The following is a 12411-nucleotide window of genomic DNA, read 5'->3' as shown; positions in this document are numbered from 1 at the left end:
TTTCAAATTTCATGTACACATGGTTTTCTTGCTTTGTTTTAATTATTAATGGGTCATGGCGTGCCTTTTGTATTATTTAATCTGAATAATTTTTGTCAGCTTGGTATCAACTAATGCTCTTTTTGCAGTGAGAAGAAAGTTTTGAGTTCTGAAACTTACCGTATATTTTTATAATACAATGACCTCTTATGTTACAAGATCAAGGAAAATTTGATTCCTCGTGTCATGACCCTTTTAAATTAGCAGATTTTTTGAGTTAGCAGCATATTGATATATCACAGAAACACAAACAGACATATTACTTAATTAATAACATAATTAATATAATAAAATAATCTATGTTTAAAATGTATTCTAAATAAATCATATTATTTTAGAGATATGTGTAACCCAAGTAATGTTCTTAAAAGTTATTGACTAAATTGAAAATCAGTAACTGTAAGATGCTTTACACTACTATTTGACTTAAAAAAAGTATTTAGATCACAGTAGTTAATTACTTTGCAATCAGATTACACACAACACTGATAAGGAACACGTTTTTACTGACTAAAAACATTAGGAAATATAATTGACTCAAGACACACACAGATATATTCCTTCTAGAAAAAGGCAATCCCATTGGCTGCACCCTTCAGTAGTCATTTAGGGATGCTATATTCACAGTGAGTGTGATTGTAGGTAATCACTGGTTTTGTGCTGAAGGTCTCTGCCCTTCAATACTCAGAGGCAAAGACAATTTACTGCTGCCTGTAGAATAGACTCAGCAATAGCATAACAGTATATCTCAGACTGTCTTAAGAGGTAGGGTTGATTTACACAAACACACACACGGAGAGAGAGAGAGAGAGAGAGAGAGAGAGAGAGAGAGAGAACATTTACTGGTTTATAATCTTGCTTGATTTCTCAGATTTAAAAAGTGTACAGTAATAATCATCAGCTCACATCACATATTCCATTATTAATTGTATCTTTGAATTTGCTATAGTGGGCTGTCCCATCACAATGATGATGGCAAAGAGTCAGCAGGCAGTGGAGATGAATGGTGCTGCTGTAGGAACAGCCTGGCTCCGAATGTCAAAACAACAAAGAGGTTCATTGTGCTTACAGAAGAACAAGAGAACTCCACAGAGGTGGACTTAAGGGTCTTTTGGACAACAATACACTTTTTATTTAATTTTTTGCTCATAAATGAAGCATAGCCACCTTTTAGAAATGTTTTAATGTAATACATAGCATAACTATCCCATAAAATAAAAGGTGAGAAAACTGTTACTGAGTATTAATGTAATGTCATCTTACATAGTTTTTGGCCTTGTCAGCTGCCTCAGGCCACTGTGGACTCTTCTTATGGGCACAGTTTAGAGACCTTTGGACATTTTGATTCATGTAGTCAGGTTTCCAAAACTGGCCTGTAATATTGTGTAACCAACCTGGTCTCATAGAATGAACATTACTCTGACCGCTAGTCCAGTCTTCCTGCACTGTATTCACACTAAAGGTTACAAAGTTACAAATGCACTGATTGAATAAATAAAAATGCCACAATACATCTGACAACATAAGAATTAATTTATGTGTCCTTGATTAATTTCTTCATCTATGTGACATTGCAAAATAGTCTACCAATTTCATACATAGTTATCAGGTGTTTTCGGCGGTTCGCTTATATGTGCTATAGTTGCTGAAAATGTTTTGTCTAAATAAAGGTATAGAATAATTACAGTATTACTAAGAGATCTTTTTATTTATTGTTTTCACAGGCATCTAAAAAAGAGAAATTGAGAGAGTGAGAGAAACAGTTTAACTGGAATATACCTGGCATTCAAGGATGCAATCGTTAATGAGAAGAGGAACAGGGGATCACCTCACTCAGCTGGAAACATCTAAGCCAAGGCTAACCATGTCACTGAAACTTCAGTTAGAGTAAGCGTCAAACCCTTAGCACAGGATGTATCAAGGCTATTTCTTGTTTGGACAAAACAATACTTACAATAATTTTGCTTTATCAATCAAGCATTTTAGATTCTTTGCATCACTGCTTCATTTTGTTTAAAATACTGAGAAGCCAGAATAACCAGGATTTAAAAGCCCTAATGCCCCAAACATTACAAAATCAGTTGTCAGCTTCTTTATGCCAATTATATAATCAGCATCTTATTCACATTACAGCATGTAATGTGCCCACATGCTCCATGGAGACCATCGCAAAGAGAGTTGTAGCATTACATTGAACCAGGCATCAAAATGGCATTAAAAACCACCTTCATATTAAGTGAAAAATGTATACTGTACTATAATTAACATGTGCAACATGGTTTTAAACACTAAACCATCCAACTAATAAATATTCTTTACATGCATACTAATAAATACATATAAAACTTATGTACATGTCAAGTCAAGTCGTTTTTATTTGTATATCGCTTTTCACAACACACATCATTTCAAAGCAGCTTTCCAGAAAACCATACATTAAAAGAAAATTAAACTGTAATATCTATAAAGTCTTACAGTCATCACTGTGTAGTTTTAATTGTGTGATTAAATATGAGTGTAATTTGTGTACACATTTTTTATATATATAATAATACTTTATATATAAAAATACTTTTTATTTATATAATACTTGTATTGGGAATTGTGTAATGTATTTTGAACCCCAGTGAGAAATCTGAAGGTACTTGGTTGATGTATTCTAAAACCCAATTTAAAATAAATACTAGCATAAATGAATAAAGGAGACATGACATGAGCAGTGCTGGAACAGTTATACACTGGCAGCCAAAAGTTTGGAATAATGTTCAGATTGAGCTGTTTTGGAAGGAAATTGCTACTTTAATTCACCAAAGTGGCATTCAACTGATCACAAAGTATAGTCACGACATTACTGATGTAAAATACAGCATCATCATTATTTGAAAAAAGTGATTTTTGATAAAATCTAGACAGGTCCCATTTCCAGCAGCCATCACTCCAACACCTTATCCTTGTGATACATTTTTTTTATTGATTCATTTATTAAACAAGTAAAGCAAAATATCTATACTACACAAAACAAACTCCCACTGCTAGACTGAACCAGCACAAAAAGAAATGGCAATTTCCTCGGAGAGTCAAGTGTATCGTCAGTGAGTCAGGTCCACTATAAAAATCACCAAATGGCTTATTCTCTTCAGTGTCTTTATGAAGGACATTGCTTGCCGTGGGCATGTCAATTCTCTACAGCCATCCTTAGCATCTACTCTCAGTTTGGCCAGAAACCTCAGAGCAAACGCAAACTTTCGCTGATGTATAGTGTAGTATAGTATAGTTTTCTGCATCTTTCTGCATTCTGAATCAATCACACTTCTCTTTTGTCAAATTTGCAACGTCCGGGAACAAGAATATGCTGTGGTTCTTCCAAGAAAGCCTTCCTCGCCTCGCATAACATGATATCTTAATCAGATGATCTCAGAAGTTTGGCCAGAATTGATCAAGGCCTGTCTCCCTCAGCGGATCTCCAAGCCAGGACTCTATGAGCTCGCTCGATTTCCAGATTATGGCCTGTTATATCGAGTAGACTCGGGAAGAGCCCGTCTAGGAATTTTACCATATCTCGACCTTATTCATGCTAAGGAATTCCAAAAATTCAGATGTTGTTTTGTTGATTCTCGAAATCCTCCAGTTTTTCTCAAACACTTTCCAAATCCACCTTGGTCGCTAGCGGGTTAGCAGCTAATTCCCTCTTCGATGACTCGTAACCAACTCATCAGCATTGCCGACACATTCATGAATTCACGGCGGATTTCTTTCAGTTCACCATCTGAATTGAGTCCATGGCTTTCGGCCTGCCACTGCAGGGAAACAGCTTGAGCACGTAAGTGTCTTTTAATGTCTCCAGAGCCTGAGGATTTTGAATTCTATATTGTCTTCCTCAAACAGTAAAGATTAAGGGTGTATCGAATCTCACCGGTTTATGACACAAATAGTAGCAAAGTGCGCAGAGCACACCGTTCACACGTTTGATATAATATAATATATAAATTCTTTAAGGAAAGGGCTGATGTAGCTTACTTTAATACGTTTCTTAATATGACGATTTTGTGGCTGACGATCTCTGTTGCACGCTGAGCCTTGAGTTGACAATGTGTTTTATATGTTATTTATTTGTCATTTATGGTTCTCGCTCTTAGTGGAGCACGTGGTGAGTTGTGCGGATGCCACGGAGAATAGTGTGGGCCTCCACACACGCTATGTCTCTGCGGTAACACACTCAACAAGCCACATGATTAGATGCGCGGATTGACGTTCTCAGATGCAGAGGCAACTGAGATTCATCCTTCGCCACCCGGATTGAGGCGAGTACCTACGCCACCACAAGGAATTAGAGCGCATTGGGCATTCCAATTTGGGGAGAAAAGGGGAGAAAAAAAAATATGATCCTTTTTTTGCTTATTGTCACCCTACTTTTGTCCCATGGTCCAAAAGTTTAAATGACAGTGAATTAATAGGAAATTGTAGCTTTGAGGGGCAACTCAACATGGTCTGACAGTGTCTCATGGCATGTTCCACAACTTCACAAAAATCACATCAAAGCATCTCAACTGCCCATGGCAGTGCATTTACAGTGAATTGGCAATTTTTTTTTACTAAAAATAATAAGTGAATGAACAAAATGGCATGAGTAATTCATGCCAAGTTATTGAGGATTTTATTTTAAGACTGTGGAAGAGAAAGCTTGATACAATGAATATTGCAGCCTAAATTCAATTAATTTTATATTCAGAACAAATGCCACTAATCATGAAATGATGTCCTTCCTTGAGCCCTGCTGAAGAAGACTTAAGTGGAGCAAAGCTGAAAACCAGTGCCTATGGCCTGTCAAACGAATAAGAACAATGGAACCAGGAAAATGGTGTTGACATTCAATACTCATGTGAGGGAAAAATCATTAGCTGTATTTTTGGTATATGAATAATTTTTGACTGCAGAACAGATCATAAGATTCTTGTGTTATTGTGCAGACCAGTAAGTTTGCTTTTGTCTCGGTGCTTGTGCACTGACAAAGCAAACAAATGCACTGAATTTTGTTCACTTGGCCTTATAGTAAGTAGATAGCAAGAAATAGAAATGCAATTGTAGAAGAAATGCTACCTTACATAACGGAGGGTAAAATTATTGAGAAATCAAGTCATAATAAACAAGATTTCTAATGCTTATAGATGCCAATGGCAATGTTGTGAACTCTCTAGCCAGGAATGACATGATAACCTAATGGCCATAACCAAAATAGTTATTAATTTATGAGATTACATTATAGAATGTATAATGTTTTTTTCAATTATCAAATCTAAAGCTAAAACAACACGACAATACAATTATTTGCATTCTGTTCTTATTTTCTCTGGCTGACGGCATCAACATCACTAAAGATGAATGAATGAATGCATTTGATCCACATAAATACAATTTAGTTCAGCTATCCTTTCAAAAGCAAGTTTTTGGTGACAAAAATACACTCTCTGTGTCCAAACAGTTATGTTGGGCCCCTAAATATTGTATGAAGTTCATTTAATAACATAACTCTGAAGCTGCTCCCATCAGAAAGCCCAATATCTGTCTCTCTCTTTCAAAGATGCAACTCTGCTCACAGAAAGAAATACATTACAAAAATCTTTTTGTAAGAGGCCAAATCATTTCATCATGATTCAATACGTGATCTGTTAACATGCCATATAATCCTATTCATTTAACATTTGTCTGAAATTCTTTTATTATTCATTTATAAACTACAACTCACAACCTTTCCTGAATGTAAATGTTGCAAGCCTCCTCCATACTTGAGTGTGGCTACTGTGTCTCTCTCTCTCTCAATTGCAGCTGACCTTGCGACATGGTACGTGTCCATCACAGAACATTCAGAAAAGCTAAAGATGAAAGAGAGCTCTGATCGACTACACTATCTGTCAAGCCTGTCGGAGGTGTTTTCATGTCACCTAATAAACATTTCCAGAGTGAGCCCTACACATGAGTTTGAGGCAGATTTAAGCTGCACACTTGCGCTCCATCCTCCATCTCCAAAAGAGAGACTTGTCCATTACTCTGTGTCAGCAATGTCTGTGACCAGCTTCAAGACTTAATGCTTATACATTAACATTTATGTTCTTGGGCCAATGCTTTCTTGCAAAAGTGACAAAGAAGTGCATTTTTCTGTAAGTGAGTAGCTGTGAGTAGCTATCTGTGTTAGTGAGTAGCTATCTGTGTTAGTAGCAATTAGCATAGACCCTAAAGCTCTATGTAACTTGGTCACAACACTAAATAACAAAAAACTACTGGTCTGAAATAATTTAAGACAGAAGCAACTAAAGTGTCAAGCAGAATTATTGTGAAGCAAGTTGTTTTACCGTACCAGACACTTTTGGAAGGGCACAGGTTAGCAACAGTTGCAAAACTGCCTTGGTCTACAGGTCTGCTGAGAGACAGTCACTGTGTTAATTTACACACCATGTTTTGTATTTATTATAGTAAATCCATTGTAATATAACTCTTATAACTTTGTATCCCTCTTGCAGAATCTAAATGTTTATCCAGCGTATCTGCAGGTTCGAAGGAATGAAATGTATAAGACTTTTTAAGGCCAAATAAAAGAATAATTTAAGACCATTTTCGCAATAAAAAACCCACATTAATTCATTAGGTGGTAAATACAAAACCACTGAGGCTACTTGAATGTCTCTGGGCATGTTTTTTTTAATATATTTTATTGTGCATTTATGTGTTAATAAGTTAATACAACATTAAAACTCTAAATTAATTAATTATGAATGAATGTAGCTTAAAGAATGTAGCCTATATTGTGACCCTTCTCTTTAGTCACTTGCTTTCCAGCAAGACATGAAGCATTAGATCAATGCTTTGGCAACGTCCCTGCTTATGTTGAACACGGAAGTGGTGGCAAAAACCATGCATAAAAAAATCAACTTTTATTGGATTGCATTGTTGAAAAATTATTCCGAGGGCTCTAGTTGACTGCTGTGGCTTCAATATCATCAACAGAGCTGACTGGACTGAGGAGATAATTTCAACTGACAACTTTGCAGCATAAATATATTTATAACAAACATGATTATAATATCATTACAGTAATTGTATTGCTAAGAATATATTTGTATTTATGATAGTTTTGTGTCATAATTTCATTTAATCCTCTAATCGGTTAAATCTACACAACAATCAGTGGGATTTCTGCCACCAATTATTGCGCATTCTCTGACATTTTTGGAAACAAGAGGATTGGTCTATAGGTCTTATTCACTACTTATTCACAAACATGGCACTACTGCCATGTTTGATTTTTAATGGGAATGGAAAATATGCTGAGGGATCGACTTACCATTTCTTATATGCTGTATACGCACCTTTGAATAAGTGCAACAATGCTTGTGTCTCCTACATATCGCTGTCAAACTATAGCACACCCGCTTCTGCAGATGAGCATTCACTGAAGTCTGAGTATAAAGGGACCCTGAGGAGTGACTGGTAGCTGCTTATGACTTGGAAAAATTATCTTCAGCCCACAAATGGCACTGTCTCCTGGGATTACAATACTGGCATATGGGCACCTTGTACCACTATAATATAATTAGTGGTAAGAGACACAAATTGAGAATCACAAAAGACCTGGATGTGTATTATATACTGATGTTACCAAACTTTCTGTCCCATATAGTAACCAGCTGAGCAACAAGCCGTAGTACAATGAACCATGTGCTGGCACTGACAGCAGAGCAGAGGATTTCCTGAGAATTTGGCCACAAAACATCTTGCCTGGGCTCACTGTCTGATTTAGGAGCAGATTTAAACACAAATTATTGACATATGTATGAATGTAATGTTGATATATTGAATCTTTCTTTTTAATACCGATATGTAAAAATGTATGGAGTACTGGCTGCAGTACCTGTTTTTTCCTTGTGAGTCTTTAACAGTGGATACTGTAAATGATTATGAGTGCCGCTCCACCACAGACACACGGCAATGGGAATATCTACAGATATAGAAGAAATGTTAGAAATGTACATGTAACAAATGAGAGGAAAGCTAACTAAAGACATTCAATTAGCTAAATTGTATTTATAAACATCATATGGCATGAACACACAATTATAAACTTGTGTAAGAGAACATTTTCATTATCTTTTACATTCAGTAATAAACACTGATGCCCTGCTTCAGCACTGTTACAATGTACTGTATGTGTCACTGGAGAACACCATGTAAGAAATAGTTTACAGAGTACATGACTCAACTCTATTTGCTGTTGTTCCCCCAGGCAGAGGGCGAAATCCTTCACACAGTAAGAAGTGAAATGTGCAGTTGCTTTGATGAAAAAAGATTGACAAATTGTAACATCTTGTAGTAAATAACCTCTGCTACTAAAATTAACCAACTATGCTCCTGGCACCTTTAGTACCTGTTCTAATGACTCAGCAAAGCATGCAGTTTCCCAAAACACTTCCTACCGTCTCAGACAATTTGGGATTTAATCTTGCTGATTTGTTGTTTACATACGAGAACAACAAATAGGAATTTATCGTAACCCTTGTTTTTAAGAGTCCATTAAAATGTTTTAGTTAGTTACACATTTTTGTACAAATTATGAATGTTTGACTTAACAATATTACAGAGTTAAAAAAAATTATTAATTAAAAAACCAGTATAACTGATAATATATGATATATACTGTATAATGTATTTGACTGCTATGTTGCTCGGAGCTGCACCCAAGACTTTCACCCACTGTTGCACTTGTGTATATGGTTGAGTGACAAAGTGATTTGATTTTGATTTGATAACTTTCGTTTGTGGAACACTAAAGGAGTTGGAATGCCAGTCTTAGTCACCATTCATTTTCAATGTATGGAAAAAAGATTCAGTGAAAGTGAATGGTGACTGTGGCTAGTTTTCGGTTTAACGTTGTCATTTTGTGTTCCTGTGAAAAGGCAGGCAAGGATCTAAAAGCAGCTTTAATAAAACAAAGCTCAACAAAGTAACTCAGACTATACGGAAACAAAAACACAGGGAACCAAGCATCAAACAATACATGCAAAGACTGACAAAGAAACCTGGGGAAACAAGGGCATGAATACACAAGGGCAAACAAGGGAATGTGGAACACCTGGGGAAAACAATCAGGGGAAAACCAATCATGAAAGGAAACTACAATGGACTACAAAACTAACAGGAAACAGGAACAGAGAACAAAACAAGAATTTCAAAATAAAAGTATAAGCACAAAAACAGGGAATACATAACAGTTCCACAGACGAATGAAAGTTATACAGGTTTGGAACAACACGAGGGTGCATAAACCATGGAATCTTCCTTTTTGGGTGAACTATCCGAGTGAACACAAGACCAAATTAAGGGTGAAGAAATAAAGAATTGCTGGAACTCAGCATAATTTTGCAATTTATGTATATGTGTATTTCAAACATCCCACAGAGCCTTCTTAGTTTCTGACATTTTTTTTATTATACTGGCTCTGTAGTGGTTGTAATAAAATTATTTTTGAAATCCTCATTATTTTGTTTATTCCAAGTTTATTAATACCAGGGACCTTCTACTATCAGTTTTGGTGGTCTCTTTGGGCTGGAGGTGAGATACTTTACAAACATTTTTCTAAATGCCACATCCTGATGACTGCTAATTGAGATGATTTTGGCCTTAGCCTATTAAGATGCCTTCCTCTGTCTTTTGCAGGACTTCAAATTGACTTTTCAGAGAGGTTCCTTAAAGACATGAACAGTGAATTTAAAAATTAAGAAGTGGAATAACCTATTTACAGTATGTCAAAATTGTTTAAATGTTTTGCATAACACACAAATGAACAAAACAGAGCATTTCAGTGGCATATGTGACAGTTGGTGCAATGCAAATGTTGATAAAACACAGCAATACTTTAAATTAGATACCTGCAGGGACTTCTAAAGGTTTGATCTTCATAAGTAAAACTACTGGAGACAGTTTGGCATCTGTTGCCCTTGGGTATGTGTGGCCTAAAGAAGATTATATTAGGGCAGAATTGTACCATCTCATTATAGCAACTTGAATACAATGCCAACAATGTCAAACATTCATACAGTACAAAAAAGCAGTATATTACATGGTTATATTACATAACAGTTGAACATGTGCCTCTAAGGAAATGTAAAAGGGGCCAAACTATTAGTCTGATGTTGGATTCCAATAAATGGCTGAAGGTTTCTGCATTGTTCTGTCTTTTCTGAGTGCTGAAGCAAAAACACTTATTATTAATTTGCACTTTATCAGTTATCTCTTTTTTTTTAAATTATTTTTATCTTAATTTTATCTGACTCTAATTTTATTTTAATCTGACTCCAATTTAAGTTGAACCTCTAATTTAGATTTAAGCTCTAACTGATTTCTGATCATTCTTTTAATGTAATCTTTTTAAGTTATTGATTACTCTGAATCATCCTAACTTTCATTATCCTTTCATTTGGGTCCCGATTGTCATATTCCAGCCAATTAATTACATAGATCTCAAGGACACAAAATCGCCAGTTTAGTCAGTGGTTGCAGGGTTTACTAATATCATCTGGTCACCACCTACTGCTTGCTCATAACCAGATGATAGTTTTATTGGTCAAGTTTCATATAACTTGCTAAGACGGTAAGATAAGCAGTGACTAGTAGTCTTACGTGGTTTTCTCCTATTCATTAGCTCCAGTAATGATCATTATCCTGGACATAATTTTCCGGTAACAAAATGCATCCCTAAAATCTACTGGTAATAAATGATTTTGGATGAATAGTACAGAATAAATAAAAAAGTAACAATTTATTTCCCACGTAGGATTTAAAACATAAGTTATAAAATCAATCAAAGCCAATTTCACACATGATCAGAATAAACAAACATTCCTAAAAATAAAAGACAAGTCAACGAATCATACCTGGCAATAGAAAATGGCACGCAGCGATAAGCGTGGGATATATGACTACAGACTAAGTTCCTTGTCAACCTTCCTTAAATATCCAGACAGAAAACATTGTGTACCAAATGAATTTATCACAATGTGGTGATATTTAGGTGAAGATTTCAGCTTTTGTGAGAGAGTTCAGATGTTGCCTGAAGTCTAAAGTTCTTTGTCATTCCATGAATTGATGTGAATTGGGCTATCAGACATCTTGGCATTGGCCTTAAAGAAATAATGTGCATAATATGTTTTTAAACATACACACAGTAAACAAGAATATATTATTTTCTAGTGGATAGAATTACAAAATTGTTCTGTCAATGGAACTATAATTACCTGTTTGGTTTCAAGCTCTTTCAGCCACACATCTTGTGGTAAGCAATAGACATCATCCAAACAAAGACTTAGTCTTCAATGACACAGAGTATATATTACTTTTTAAAAGCTTATTTTATTTAACATATTGTTAAATACATATTCTCCCTGCGATGGACTGGCGACCTGTCCAGGGTGTCCCCCGCCTTTCGCCCAATGTTAGCTGGGATAGGCTCCAGCCCCCCGCAACCCTGTACACAGGATAAACGGTTGACGATGGATGGATGGACATATTCTCCACATGATGAACAAAAAGCCATGCAATCCCTTACAATATAAAATAGAGAACATAAATTAAGAGAAAACACATAAAACACAAAAACACTCATGAATTTACCCATTTCATCCACTGTGCATAGAGGAGTGTGCAGTTTCCCAATGAGGCACAAGAGATGCCGGTAAGCTCCACTCTTTCATCCTGCCAGATACTTACACAAGTGAGAGTGGATGTACTGATGACTGACAGACCATGAGTGTGACCCAGAAACAGGTAAACTCCATCATCAGAACGTGCAAGTTTGTTCTGCATGAAAACTAGCAACCAAAACACAGAACTTTCAATAATTGAAATTTCAAATGAATAATCAACTTTGGGCAATTGCCTCCAAAGTCCAAGTAGGACTGGGATATTATTAGGCTGCATCATTCATTGTATTTGTTAAAAGAAGACAAAAACAAAAATGGCTATTACCATGGTGCATGATATGGCCATAGGTGCACTATGGCAATATCATGTTATTAGTAATTTATTTTACCATGGTATTCTTTGAAGCACATTGGAATGCCAGGTAAATACCAAATACCAGGTAAATTATATATACTGTACATATGGTTACCAAACATTGCCATGATATCTATGAAAGTATCATCATCTGACATCACTGACTCTACAGGGATAGGGGAGGGTTCGTTGTTCATGCCCAAAAGGGTTTTCAAGTCGGGTCACAAAACTAGATTGCGCAGCCTTAAAGCCCAGGGCACCCCAGGGCATTCAATGGCCCCCTGGTATTCAAGGGTCCCTGGGCACTGGCCCTATTGGCCCGGTCGGTAA

The 12411-nt window shown here is 36.0% G+C and overlaps 1 pseudogene; it reads right to left on the bottom strand.

Annotated features, from left to right (window-relative positions):
- Window positions 1-7444: 7444 nt before the first annotated feature.
- LOC127645493 (WD repeat-containing protein 93-like) lies at window positions 7445-12278 on the bottom strand (annotated as a pseudogene).
- Window positions 12279-12411: the final 133 nt, after the last annotated feature.

This window comes from Xyrauchen texanus, chromosome 1, assembly GCF_025860055.1.
Source record: "Xyrauchen texanus isolate HMW12.3.18 chromosome 1, RBS_HiC_50CHRs, whole genome shotgun sequence".
Taxonomy (NCBI): Eukaryota; Metazoa; Chordata; class Actinopteri; order Cypriniformes; family Catostomidae; genus Xyrauchen; species Xyrauchen texanus.
This window is presented reverse-complemented; position numbering and strand designations above follow the sequence as displayed.